Source organism: Sapajus apella, unplaced genomic scaffold (genome assembly GCF_009761245.1).
Source record: "Sapajus apella isolate SASKATOON/1434 unplaced genomic scaffold, GSC_monkey_1.0 scaffold1506, whole genome shotgun sequence".
Classification (NCBI taxonomy): domain Eukaryota; kingdom Metazoa; phylum Chordata; class Mammalia; order Primates; family Cebidae; genus Sapajus; species Sapajus apella.
The window spans coordinates 1-14791 of NW_022438432.1; the positions used below are offsets into that span (position 1 = coordinate 1).

At 42.2% G+C, this 14791-nt stretch overlaps 1 pseudogene; it reads right to left on the reverse strand.

The window, feature by feature from the left end:
- Nucleotides 1–3900: 3900 nt before the first annotated feature.
- Nucleotides 3901–6335, reverse strand: LOC116546842 (annotated as a pseudogene).
- Nucleotides 6336–14791: the final 8456 nt, after the last annotated feature.

The window sequence follows — 14791 nt, forward strand, 5'->3', positions numbered from 1 at the left end:
CTTGCTGTGGTGCCAAGTGTTCAGTGGCAAGCTCACTTGAAGGCAGAGTCAACTCTTATGGGGACTCAAGATCAGTCACAACTACTTGGGAGGAGAACACAAAGACCGCCCGCTTTATTGCTGTGGTGCCAGATGTTCAGTGGCAGACTCACTTGAAGGTGGAATCAACCCTCATGGGGACTCCAGATCAGTCACAACTACTTGGGAGACACAAAGACCACCAGCCTTCTTGCTATGATGCTCAGTGTTCAGTGGCAGGGTCACTTGAAGATGGAATCAACACTGATGGGGACTCCAGATCAGTCGCAACTGCTTGGAGGGGAATACAAAGACCACTAGCTTTCCTGCTGTGGTGCCAGATATTCAGTGGCATGCTCACTTGAAGGAGGAGTCAACCTGGACGGGGACTCCAGATCAGTCACAGCTACGTGGGAGGAGAACACAAAGAACACCAGCTTTCCTGCTGTGGGGCCGGATGTTCAGCGGCTACCTCACTTGAAGGTGGAGTCAACCGTTACGGAAACTCAAGATCAGTAACAAGTACTTGGTAGGAGATCACCAAGTCTGCCAGCTTTATTGTTGTTGTGCAGGATGTTCAGTGGCAGTCTCACGGGAAGGTGGAATCAACCGTGACGGGGACTCGAGATCAGTCACAACTACTTGGGAGGAGAACGCAAAGACCACAAGCTTTCTTGCTGTGGTGCCAGGTGTTCCATGGCAGGCTCACTTGAAGGCAGAGTCAACCCTGATGGGGACTGGAGGTCAGCACAAATACTCAGGAGGAGAACAGTAAGACCGCCAGCTTTCTTGCTGTGGTGCCAGATGTTCAGTGGCAGGCTCACTTGAAGGTGGAATCAACCTGGTTGGGGACTCCAGATCAGTCAGAACTATGTGAGCGGAGAATACAAGAACGCCAGCTTATTTGCTGTGGTGCCAGATGTTCAGCGGCTGCCTCACTTGAAGGCGGAGTCAACGATGACGGGAACTCAAGATCAGTAACAAGTACTTGGGAGGAGAGCACCAAGTCTGTCAGCTTTACTGTTGTGGTGCCGGATGTTCAGTGGCAGGCTCACGTAAAGGCGGAATCAACCATGACGGGGACTCAAGATCAGTCACTACTACTTGGGAGGAGAACACAAACTCCACCAGCTTTCTTGTTGTGCCAGGTGTTCAGTGGCAGGCTCACGTGAAGGTAGAATCAACCGTGAAGGGGACTCAAGATCAGTCACAACTACGTGGGAGGAGAACACAAAGACCGCCAGCTTTCTTGCTGTTTTGCCGGATATTCAGTGGTAGGCTGACTTGAAGGTGGAGTCAATCCTGACAGGGACTCGAGGTCAGTCACAACTACTTGGTAGAACACAAAGTAGTTGGGACCGATCTCGTGTCCCTGTCAGGGTTGACCCTGCCTTCAAGTCAGCTTCCCACTGGACATCTGGCACCACTGCCAGTAACCTGAAGGTCTTTGTTTTCTCCTCCCAAGTACTTGTGACTGATCCTACTGCATGTTTTCTTGCTGTGATGCCAGATGTTCAGTGGCATGCTCACTTGAAGGCAGAGTCAACCCTGTCAGGGACCCGAGATCAGTTAGAACTATTTGAGTGGAGAACACAACCGCCAGTTTTCTTGCTGTGCTGCTGGATGTTCAGTGGCAGGCTTACTTAAAGGCACAGTCAACCCTGACGGGGACTCGAGATCAGTCACAAGTACTTGGGAAGAGAACAAATAGACCGCAGCTTTCTTGTGGTGGTGCCGGATGTTCAGTGGCAGTCCCACTTGCAGGTAGAATCAACCCTGATGGGGACTCAAGATAAGTCAAAAGTACTTGGTGGGAGAGCTCAAAGACCAGCAGCTTAATTGCTGTGGTGCTGAATGCTCACTGGCAGGATCAATTGAAGGTGAAGTCAAACCTGACAGGGACTCGAGATTAGTCATAACTACTAGGGAAAAGAACACAAAGACCGCCAGCTTTCTTGCTGTGGTGCCAGATGTTCCGTGGCAGGCTCACTTGAAGGTGGAGTCAACCCTGATGGGGACTCGAGATCAGTCACAACTACTTCGGAGGAGAACTCAAAGACCACCAGCTTTCTTGCTGTGGTGCCAGATGTCCAGTGGCAGGGTCACTTGAAGGCGGAGTCAACCATGATGGGGACTCGAGATCAGTCACAACTACTTGGGAGGAGAACACAAAGGCCGCCAGTTTTCTTGCTGGGGTGCCAGATGTTAAGTGGCAGGATCACTTGAAGGCGGAGTCATCCCTGATGGGGACTTGAGATCAGTCACAAATATTTGGGAGGAGAATATACAGACCGCCAGGTTTGTTGTCGTGGTGTCGGACGTTAATTGAGTGGCATGCACACTTGAAGGCAAAGTGAACCATGACGGCGACTCGAGATCTATGCAAAGTACTTGGAAGGAGAACACAAAGACCATGAGCTTTCTTCCTGTGGTACCAAATGTTCAGTGGCAGGCACACTTGAAGGTGAAATCAACTCTGACATGGATTCAAGATCAGTCAAAACTACTTGGTAGGAGAACACAAATACCACCTGCTTTCCTGCTGTGGTCCTGGATGTTCAGTGGCAGGCTCACTTGAAGGTGGAGTCAACCTCTATGGGGACTCATATCAGTCACAACTACTTGGGAGGAGAACACAAAGACCGCCAGCTTTCTTGCTGTGGTGCAGGATGTTCAGTGGCAGGCTCACTTGAAGGCGGAGTCAACCTGGATGGAGACTCCAGATCAGTCACAACTACGTGGGAGGAGAACACAAAGAACACCAGCTTTCCTTCTGTGGTCCTGGATATTCACCAGCAGGCTCACTTGAAGGTGGAATCAACCCTGAATGGGACTCAAGATCAGTCACAACTACTTGAGAGGAAAACACAAAGACCGCCAGCTTTATTGCTGTGGTGTCGGATGTTCAGTGGCAGGCTCACTTGAAGTTGGATTCTACCCTGCTGGGGACTCCAGATCAGTCACAACTACTTGGGAGGAGAGCAGAAAGACTGCCAACTTTATTGCTGTGGTGCTGGATGTTCAGTGACAGGCTAACTTGATGGCAAAGTCCCCTTAAGGGGACTCAAACTCAGTTACACCACTTAAGAGGAGAACGCAAAGACAACCAGCTTTCTTGCGGTGGTGCCGGATGTTCAGTGGTAGGCTCACTTGATGGCAAAGTCAATTCTGACGGGGACATGACATCAGTCGTGTCCACCGCTATCTTGTGGTGGTGCCAGATGTTCAGTGGCAGGTTCACGTGGAGGCAGACCCAACTCTGACGGGGAGTTGAGATAGGTAACAAATCCTTGAGAGGAGAATATAAAAACCGCCAGCTATCTTGCTGTGGTGTCAGATGTTCATTCCGTGGCAGGCTGACTTGAAGGCAAAGTAAACCCTGACAGTGACTCTACATCAGTCACAACTACTTGGGAGGAGAACAGAAAGACTGCAAACTTTCTTGCTGTGGTGCCAGATGTTCAGTGGCAGGCTCACTTGATGGCAAAGTCAACCCTTAAGGAAACTGGAAGTCAGTCACACTACTTAAGAGGAGAACATAAAGACAACCAGCTTTCTTGCTGTGCTGCTGCATGTTCAGTGATGGGCTCACTTGAAGGCAAAGTCAACCCTGATGGGGACATGACATCATTCACATTACTTAAGAGGAGAATACAAAGATCACCAGCTTTCTTGCAGTGGTGCCGGATGTTCAGTGGCAGATTCACTTGCAGGCAGAGTCAACCCTGACGGGGACTTGAGATCAGTCACAAACAGTTGGGAGGAAAATAACAAGACTGCCAGCTTTCTTGTTGTGCTGCTGGATGTTCATTCAGTGGCAGGCCCACTTGAAGGTGATATCAACCCTGACAGGGACTCGTGATCAGTCACAACTACTTGGGAGGAGAACACAAAGACCACAAGCTTTTCTGTGGTGCCGGATGTTCAGTGGCAGGCTTACTTGAAGGCAGAGTCAACTCTGTCAGGGACTCGATATCAGTTAGAACTATTTGGGTGGAGAACATAACCACCAGCTTTCTTGCTGTGTTGAGGGATGATCAGTGGCAGGCTCACTTGAAGGCAGAGTCAACCCTGATGGGGACTCGAGATCAGTCACATCTACTTGGGAGGAGAACACAAAGACTGCCAGCTTTGTCGTTGTGATGTCAGATGTTCAGTGGAAGGCTCACTCTAAGTTGGAATCAATCTAGATGGAGACTCAAGGTCAGTAAGAACTACTTTGGAGGAGAACACAAGGACTGCCTGCTGTCTTGCTGTTGTTTTGGATGTTCAATAGCAGGCTTATCGGAAGGCAGAAGTATCTTGAAGGGAACTCGAGATCAATCAGAATTATTTTTGTTCAGTAGCAGGGTCATTAGAAGATGGAATCGACCCTGCAAGGAACTCGCTTTTACCTTCAATATTTGGGGGTTGGGGGAAAAAATCCAGGTCTTGGTGAAAGATTTGGAGGAAAACCCCTGGGTGGATAGGCATTCCTCACTGCAAATGGAGCATATGGTGGACCTGGGAAACAGCTTGGTGCAAAATCACGTGGAGAAACTCCAAACAGGGTTCCTGGTGGAGGTGGGGGGAAAGGAGTTCCTCTTCTCATATCGGTAAAGTATGTGTAATGCTCTCTGCCAAATCCTGTGTTTGGAACATCAACTGCAGAAGGATCTTTGTGTAAAACTTTGAATTTCCTCTCTGTGTCAGCTAATTTTTGTCTGTACTTAGCATTTTCTTTCCTGAAGCCCTTGAGGTTTATTTCAGCAGTCCGAGCTGCCAACCAATTGTCATGTGCTTTTTTCTTAAGGAGTAAAATCTGCTCTTGATAAGAAAGAATCATTCTTTCCAACTCTTCTTCAAGATGTTGCGCATGCTTTCTATACTTGTCCAGCTGGTCAGTGGTATAATTGATCTTTTCGTCTTGTTTAGAAAGTTTCTCTTGTCTCTCCAATTGGTTATTTTCCTCTACAGTGAATGTTTTGTAAAGTCTCATTGTTGTTTCTTCATGTAATTCAGTCATTATTTCGAGTTTCTGTTGAAGCTTCTGATTCTCACTTTTAAAACCTGTGTTTTCTGATTGCAAAGATGCTTGTTCTGACTCAAGATGTTTAATATGCCCCATAAGCTGCTTCTCTGTTTTATCGATTTCAGACAACTCAGTATAAATTTGGTTTCTTTCTCCTTCTAAACTTCTTAAAGAAGCATTTAACTTAGCAGCATCAATCAGTTTTTTCAAAGCTCCTTTTGGAGGATCAGCTAAGGAAGCGTCACTTTCTGACTCACTCTTCATTTCTACTGTCGAGTTATGATCGTCCATCATGTCTTCTCCAAGGATAGCAGACCAGTCTTTCATGTTGAGCAAGTGTTTAGTCAGCGTCTTGATGTCATCGTCTTTGTCATTTAGGACTTGTTCTGTGTGTACATTGGAGTCTTCAAATATTATTTTCTGTATATTCAGTTCACTCACTTGTTCTTTCCATGCTTCAGCTTCCTGCAAAAGATGTTTCTGGCTTTCCTGAAGTTCAGAATTTTCATTCAAAGCATCTTTTATAGCTGTCTTCAGTTGTTTGCCATTCATTTGAAATATGTTCAAGGGCGTTTTGGCTTCAGCTACACTTGATTTCAGGGATTTTGACAGATCTCCTAGAGACTGTCTGATTTCTGAAATATCCTCCATCAACTGATGTTGTCTAGAATGTATGTATTTCTCCTCTTGTAACTCTTTTTTTAGATACGGTATTTCGTCCTCCATTTCAGAAACAAACCTGTTCAGCTTTTCACAGGTTTCCTCCAAACTCTGTGCTTCTGCTGCGTTCTTCTCAAAGCTCACGTCCTGTAAAGATGACTCTCTTTCATAGTCTTCATAGCTTTTCTGTAGAAAACTAAATTTTTCAAGCAGTTCACATTTTTCTTTAATTTGCTCAGAAAGCTCTGCAGCAAGCTTTTCTTCTCTTCCCAGATATCGCCGACTCCTGACTGACCTAAAACTTCTCCAGAAAAAAAGGGGAATAGCAAGAAATCCAATAACACCTGCCCATATCACTAATTCCCATGGAAAACCATTAGAATTTGATACCATACTTTCCAGCAGTGCCGCCAGAATCCTGGGTAGCTTCTCCATGACCAGCCCCAAGTAAGGCTGAGGAGTAGCTCCGGGCTCCTACATAGCGCCAAGGCCGTTGTGGTGGTCGCCGCAGTAACCCCAGAACTTGGAATCAGTAGCCTTCAGTCTGGAACTGGAGCAGACCACTGCGGAACCGGCTGCGGGGGGAGCTGTGGACAGGGGAGGGGGTGGTGGAGGGCACTGGAGGGCACTGGAGAACAGGTAGCCTTCAGTCTGGAACCTGAATCCACAGGCAGCAACTGGAGCAGACCACTATGGAACCGGCTTGGGGGGAGCTGCGCGATGTGGACACCCACAGGTCTCACAGGCCCACGCTGCCCACCCCGACCCCCGTGTTACACTTTACATCTTGAGGTGGTGCAGGTCCAGGCCTGACCCCCATTTAACTGTTTTTTATTGGTAATATCATATTGTGTTAATTACTTTAGCTTTTTAATAATACAAAGATTTCGGAAGGAGAGACTGCAAATTTATGATTCTTCAAAATTGCCTTGGCCATTATTGACGTTTTGCTCTTCTATGTGAATTCTACTATCAACATGTGAAGTTTCATTTATAAAATCATTTTGGCTATTTTTTTTTTTTGCTTGCTTTTAGAAACAGGGTCTCACTCTGTCACCCAGGCTAGAGTGCAGTGGTGCACAGTTCACTACAGCCTCAAAACCCTGGACTCAAGAGCTCCTCCCACCTCAGCCTTCCAAGTAGCTAGGACTACAGGAGTGTGCCACCACACTGAGACATTTGGGTATTTTCAATTGCATTATATTTACAGGTGATTTGGGACAAATTTCCTTTTTGCATCATGAAGGTAACATTTTCCCCCTTTAAGATTATCTTTTGTGTCCTTCACAAACATTTTGTAATTTCCTGTGTTGATGTTTTGTGCATATTTTGTTGTTATTACTAGTTTAAGAGTAGCTTTTAAAAAATCGGTTTTTTTTTTTTTTTGAAAGAGTCTCGCGTTGTCGCCCAGGCTGGAGTGTGGTGGGTGCAATCTTGGCTCACTGCAGCCTATGGCTCCGAGGTTTATCCAATTCTCATGTCTCAGCTTCCTGAGTAGCTGGGATTACAGGCATGCACCAACATGTCTGGTTAATTTGTGTACTTTTAGTAAAGACAGCGTTTTGCCATTTTGGCCAGGTGGCTCTCAAACTCCTGACCTCAAGTTGATCTGTCCACCTCGGCTTCCCAGAGTGCCGGGATTATAGGCATGAGCCACTGCTCTCAGCCTAATCACATTTCTTAATTGGTCACTGAATGCAGGAACACCATTTGAATTTATATTAAGCAATGTTTGTTTTTAAAAAAAATCGCTATGATATGTTTAGTTAAAACAAAACATCAGAATGCATCCTACAAAATAAGCATATTGTTTGATAAAACTCAAACAAGAGTTACAAACTAAAATGCAAAATTCATTAATTTGAATTTCAGGCATTTGAAGCTAGTATTCTCAGTTTGAAACTGTTCCATTACTTGGCGTTCTTTTGTATCTGTGAGAATAGACAGATATACCGTTACTGTCTTTAGATTTCTCAAACAATCATAATTTCCCTTCATCTTTAATAATTCCATCAGTTATAGAATTACATATTAACATAGTAGTCTGAAGATTTTACTCTTGTTGCTGATGAGAAATTTGATTAGATACCGTTGACTTCCCTCTGTAGATACTGTCAATTACTTCAGGTAGCATCTTAAGGTTTTCCCTTTTTCATGATGCTCTGTAGTTTTACTTTGGTAGCTGACTTAATTTTATTATTATCAACACATACAGCTAATTTCCCATCTAGAGACATTTCTTTCTTCATTTCTAGTAAACTCTGTGTCATTATCACTTTGAGTCTCACTTTTCTACTGTCTTTCTCTTCTTGGCCATTTGTCAACATTTATCAGCTAAAATCCTGTTAAGCCTATTTGCTTATCCTCCAGGTTTCACAAGTGTTTTCATGTTTTTTATATATTACTGTCTCCAACTTATTAATTTCTTATGAATGAATTAGCATCATATTTATGCATTCTCACTTTCATTAGTCTAATGATCTCTTTGTAATTTTAATGATATTGGCCATATTTGTCATTTCCAAGATATTTAATTGTTTCAATTTTAATATTTTTTCTCTTCCATGTGTAATTTTGGCTCTTTCGATGTCCCTATTTCTTGTTATTTTCAATTTTTTCCCCCTTTGGCTCTTTGATAAACCCCAAGTAAATATCGTTCAGATTCTTCTTTCATTTTCATTTTCATTTTCATTCGTCTTCTGCTTGGTGGGGATTTTTAAGTTGCCTTTTTAAGAATCCATGTGTTGTGGAAATTGAATTTTCACATTTTAAGGGGTTATTTTTTAACCTCTTTTTTAGTACTCACTTCTCTCTGCTGGAGAAGACCGTCTCATTAAATTATCTTGGCACCCTTCTTTAACAAATCTTTTTAAACAAGTTGTGGTAGGAAAACTGGATATCTATCTTTAAAAATTAATTTGGATGCCTACTCTATACTATATACAAAATTAACTCCAAATGGATCAAAGACATAAACACAAGAGATAAAACTATAAAACTCCTAGAAGAAAACACAGGCATAAATCTTAATAACCTTTCTTGACATTTGCTAAGAGAGCAGACTCTGAGTGCTCTTACCACAAAAAATGGTAATTGTGTGAGGACAGGAATACATTAAGTAGCTTCCCTGTAGTATTCGGTTTACTGTGTATATGTATATTAAAACATCACATCACACACCTTAAGTAAATGTGATTTTAACAAAAATTTTAAAGAGAAATGCAAAATGAAGAGTTCTGATGGTAAATGTAGTGCCTGCTGTCTGTAAAAAAGGACATTTTTCCAGAGAAGACTTACAAACAGCCAATGGGTATATGAAAGGGTGCTCAATATCACTAATCATCAGGAAAATGCAGATCAAAATCACAATGAGATATCACTTGTTAGGAAGGTTATTACCAAGAAAAAAGCCAAATGGTAACAAGTTGTATTAGCCCATTTTCACGCTGCTGATAAAGACATACGTGAGACTGGGCGATTTACAAAAGAAAGAGGTTTAATGGACTCACAGTTTTCTACATTGCTGGGGACGCCTCAAAATCATGGGAGAAGGTGAAAGACACACCTCACATGGCAGCACACAAGTGAAGAGAGAGCTTGTGCAGGGAAACTCGCTTTTTAAAAACCATCAGGTTTCATGACACTTATTCACTGCCATGACAACAGTGTGGGAAAAACCCGCCCCCATGATTCAATTATCTCCCACTGGGTCCCTCCCACCATACATGGGAATTATGGGAGCTACAAGATGAGAGTTGGATGAGGACACAAAGCCAAGCCATATCACAGGCGTTGGCAAGAACATTGAGAAATTGAAACCATTTTTGCTGTGTTGTCGGAATGCAGAGAATGATGCAGCCACGATGGAAAACAGTATAGGGGCTCCTCCAAAAATTAAAAATAGAACGACCTTGTGATTTAGCAATCCTACTTCTGGGTGTGTATATCCAAGAGAATTGAAATCAGCATCCTGAAGCACTATCTGCATTCCCATGTTCACCGTAGCAATAGTCACAATAACCAAGATAAGGAAACAAACTAAATGTCTGTCAACAGATGAATGGATAAAGAAAGTGGGGGCATATACATACCATGGAATATTATTCCACCCTAAAAAATAAAGGGAATCCTTCCATTTGTAGTAACATGAATTAACGTAGAGGACATTCAGCTAAGTGAAATAAGGCAGGTCACAGAAGGACAAACACTAGGTGATTCCACTTATATGAGACATTTAAAATAGTCAAACACCCAGAAGAGGAAAATAGAATTGTGATTACCAGGGGCTTGAATGAGTCGAAAATGGGCAATTGTTGCTCAATGGGTATAAAGCCTCAGTCATGCAAGATGAAAAAATTCTAAGATCTGTGATACAAAATAGTACCTACAGTTAAAATATGGCATTGTGTACTGAAAAACCTGTTGTGTTCTTACCATACACAAAAATATAAACAAAGACCACATACATGAAAGAATACAAGAAAAGTTTTGAAAGTTATGAATATGTCTAGCACCTTGATTGTACTAAATGGTATCACATGTGTATGCATGTTCAAATTCAACAAAATACATACACTAAGTATGTGCAGTTTTGTGTTTATAAATTGTACGTCAATGAAGCCAAAAATATCCTGTGACCTTGGATTAGACAATGGTTTCTTAAGTAGGACAGCTAAAACACAAGCAGTCAAAGGAAAAACTACATAATAAAACTTCATCAAAATTATAAAACTTATGTGCTTCAAGGAACATTATCAAGAAAGTGAAAATGAAAACCATATAATGGAATAAGATATTTGCTAATTATATATCTGACAAAGGTCTAGTATCTAGGATATATAAAGAATCCTTACAACTCAACAATAAAAAGTAGCCCAATTAAAACCTGGACAAAGGATTTAAATAGACATTTCTCCAAAAAAGATAAATTGTTAACGAGCACAAGAAAAGATGATCAATATCCTCAGCAATTAAATAAATTCAAGTTAAAACAATGAGATACCATTTTACACCCACTAGGATCACTGTAATTGAAAATACAGGTAATAACAAATATTGGTAAGAATGTGGAGAAATTGGAACTCTCATACGTTGCTAGTGCAAATGTAATTGAGTTGGAAAATAACTTGACAGTTCCTCAGAAAGTCCAACATAGAGTTACCATAGGACTCAGCAATTTCACTTCTAGGTATATGCCCAAGAGAAATAAAAACATATGTCCATAGAAAACTTATACACAAATGTTCGTAGCAGTATTATTAATAGTGGTCCCAGAGTGGAGACAACCCGAATGTCCATCAACTGATGAACGAATAAGCATGTTAGCATGTCCATTCAATGGTATTATCCAGTCACAAAAAAAGAACGAAGTACTGATACATGGATGAACCTTGAAGATATTATACTAGGTGAAAGAAGCTGGGCACAAAAGGCCATCTACTGTAGGATTCCATTTATATGAAATGTCTAGAATAGGCAAATCCATGCAGTGAAAAGTAGATTAATAGTTGCCAGGTGCCAGGAAAGTGGAGAATGGGGAATGGCTACTAATGTGCATGGCTTTTCATTTAGGGGTTATGAAAGTGTTCTGCAATTAGATAGTGAAAATAGTTGCATGACTTCTTGAACATACTTAAAAACCAGTGAATTGTACAATTTAAGGAATGGATTTTATGGTTTGTTAAATCTCAACTTAAAACAGATTAAATATTAATTAGCAGATATAAAAGGCATTTGATATATATAATAGCTCTTCCTTTTCCTCTTCCCCTACTCCCAGATCCTAAGGAAACACTGATGCCTACGTCACCATGTTTATCCTGCGGCTTCTTGTATTCCCTGGCTCACCTCCAGGCACTCGTAGTTAAAAAACATGGGCCTAGGAAGCCGAAAAGGGAATCAAAGAGCCAGAGGTTCTCGGGTCCCTTAGGTGATGGCCGCGGGAAACACTTTCTACTACATTTTTCTCGTGGCAAAGGAAATATATTTCAGATTAGCCTATACAGTTGGTTGGAAAAGCCTTTAAAATTCGTCACATTTTTTTTGCTCTCATTTCGTGTTCCTGAAACCACTTTCCCAAGGATTACAACAGCAAGAAGGGAGCATTTCCCCCCATTATCGAAGTTATTGTCATTGAAAAATCATATGCATTTCCTATCTATCTATCTATCATGGATTCGTCTATCACTGTATTCATTTATTTGGCCCCCAGTAACTTGATAAACTTGAATCACTCTCCCTGAGTCTGAGTCTGGGAGACTGAAAAAACCAAGGACCAAGACTCTGAATTAAGGTAAATTAACCTCCATTAGGGACACTAAGTAGATTTTAATCTATATGCTAACTTCAATACATTAACAGTTGAGAGCATGTTTCTATCAATATGACAATCTTTTTTGCATGAGGATGATTTCTGAAACACTTACAATATGATCAGAAAGGAAGAAAGACAGAGGTGCTGCCATGCCCTGCCTGCAGGAAGTCTGTGCTCAGTCTACCTGTTCCTTCTGTCCTTTCCTTCTTTTTCTCCCTCCCACTGTCCCACTCATTTTGAGGCCGACACATTCACTCGGTGAACAACCATTTACTCTGACAGGTATTGAACTACGCTGACTACTAAAAATCACAGAAAGTAAAGACTTCATCAAGGCCTTCAAGAAGGTCACTGCCTGAAAGAGGAAAGAAACAAACACAGTCACAACAGCATGCAGACAAGTCTTATACCAGAAGTTTGTAGAAAGTGCCATGGGTAGAAGAGGAAGGAAGATAAAACTCTGCCTGAGGGAACCCAGTAATGCTTCAACTGGGAATTACAAGAATGGTGAATCTACCACCAAGCACAGGGCAGCTCAGCACCAAGCAGAGCTCAGCAGCACCAACCAGCTCAGCACCAAGCAGAGCTCAGCACTGGGGCAGTCCCAGCTTTCATCTGTCAGTCACAGGTCCCTCCCCGTCTTCCACTGAAGACTCCCACTCCAGCCTCCCTGGCTCCCTCCCTATCTCCTCTCAGCTTCCTGAGTGGTTTCAGCACCCAGAGAGATGACAATTCCTCCTCCTTCCTGCCTCCTCAGACCTTTAACCTTCCACTTGTCTGCTCCCAGGAATCAGCAATCTCTCCTCTGCTGGCTCATTCCCAGTAGCTTGTAAATGTTCTCTAAATCACTCATCTTACAAAGGCCCTCTCTTGAGCTCACATGCCTTTCATCAACGACACCATCAGCAGTGAAGCTTCTTTAAGCCGTTGTCTAGGCCAGGCAGCTCCACTGATACACTTCCTGTTCCCTCCACAGACCCTCTGAGCTGGCTTCACCCACTCGCTCCACAAGAGCAGCTCATGCCAGGAGCACCAGTGACAGCCATGTTGGCAAATCCAAGGAAGACTTTTCTGTACTTAACAAACTGTACCACTCAGCAGCAATCCCAAGTTGATCACCCCTTCCTTCTTGAAAAATTCCCCACTCGTGTGAAAACAAATGCTCGTGCCTCCTTACTACTTCTCTGGCTGCATCTACTCAACCATCTCTACCCACCTTCCAGATCTCTGTCGGTGGGCTCAGTCCAGTGCCCCCTGTCCTCTCACGCTGCTCACTCCAAAATAACCAGCAACCATTCCCATGCCTATAAACTGATGCCTCCCAAATGTGTGTCTTCAAGCCAAATACCTCTGAGCTCTAGTCACATACACTGGCTTCCTTTTGGTTCCAAACTCTTTAGTACTTCAGGGCTTTCGCTTACGTTGTTCCTTCTGCAAAAAAAAAAAAAAAAAAAAAAAAAAAGAAAAAATTGGCCCAGCTACCTCTTTTTCGTCTTTCAGCCTTTAGCTTAAATGCTACCTCCTCAGAGACTCATTGGAAGTCCATTCTAAGGGGGCTCCCTTGTCACTGCATGCTGTTCTCCACTTTCAAGTACTTAAGGCACAATTCTATCATGTATTTACTACCTGATTTTCCAAAAAGACTGACAGCCTTAAGAAGGTGGGGACCTAATTTATTTTGTTCACCTAACACCTGTTGCAAACAAGGTACTCCAGAAATACTTGTCCAAAGAATAAAATTTGCTTGGGCTGAAAATCAAAGGACCAACAGTCAGCGGTAGTCATAAGTTGAGTTCCACTCTTTCTTAGACGTAGAGGTAGGGAAGAGGGTAGAAAACATTACAGGTAAAAGGAATGTGCAGATTCATATGGACAAAGCATAGACGCAAGAGTGTGGCCTGCTCAGAGGAAAACAAGCAGTCTAGAAAGACCACAGAGCTGGCTCCCACCCTGTAACACTGCTGATCCCCGCTCCTGGGGTGAAAGGGGCAAGTAACTAAAGGGTGTCTGATAATTATTCCATACATACACCAAGAACTATCTACACAGACAGCATGTTCATATTTATATGTTTTAATACTGAGAAAGTATTCATATTTTTCAAGCTTACCTTTATGTATTATGAATATAAGGTTTTTAATATAAAAATAACGTACAAAGTATTTTCAAATTCTTAGTTTGATGTTTTTATTTCAATTAACAAGTACTAGAAATTCTACTAGAGTTCTCTAGAGCTCTATAATTCTAGATACTAAGAAGATGAAATAATTCTCAAAAAACCTGTAAAATACTACTCAGGCATACAACAGAAAGACTGGGCAGACACAAGGCCCAACAGTCAATTTCTCGCACCAAAAGTCAGTCGTGCTTTGGTCTTGCAGGGAAATTTATACAAGTCATCTTTGAACTGGAGAATCTAGAAACTGGATGGGGGTATAATTATGTACCTTGGAAAGATCATTAAAAGCTGGAATTACTCAAGTGTACTCATGAATATTCTGCAGTAGGAAAAAAATCAGAGTTAAACTAATTTTCTCTCATTCTGTCACCCTCACTCCAGCATACACGATGATTGCTCACGATGTAATTATGACAAAATCCAACCACAATGTAAAAGCTCAAAAATGAATAAAAGGTTCAGGCTCACCACATGACATTAAAAAGGCAGGTCACGTGAACAACAAAATAAAATCATTAACATTGGGTAACTTCTAGCTGATAAAATTACAGGTCCCTTAATATTATCTTTGTGTTTTCTAAATTTTTTCTATGATAAATATATATTACTT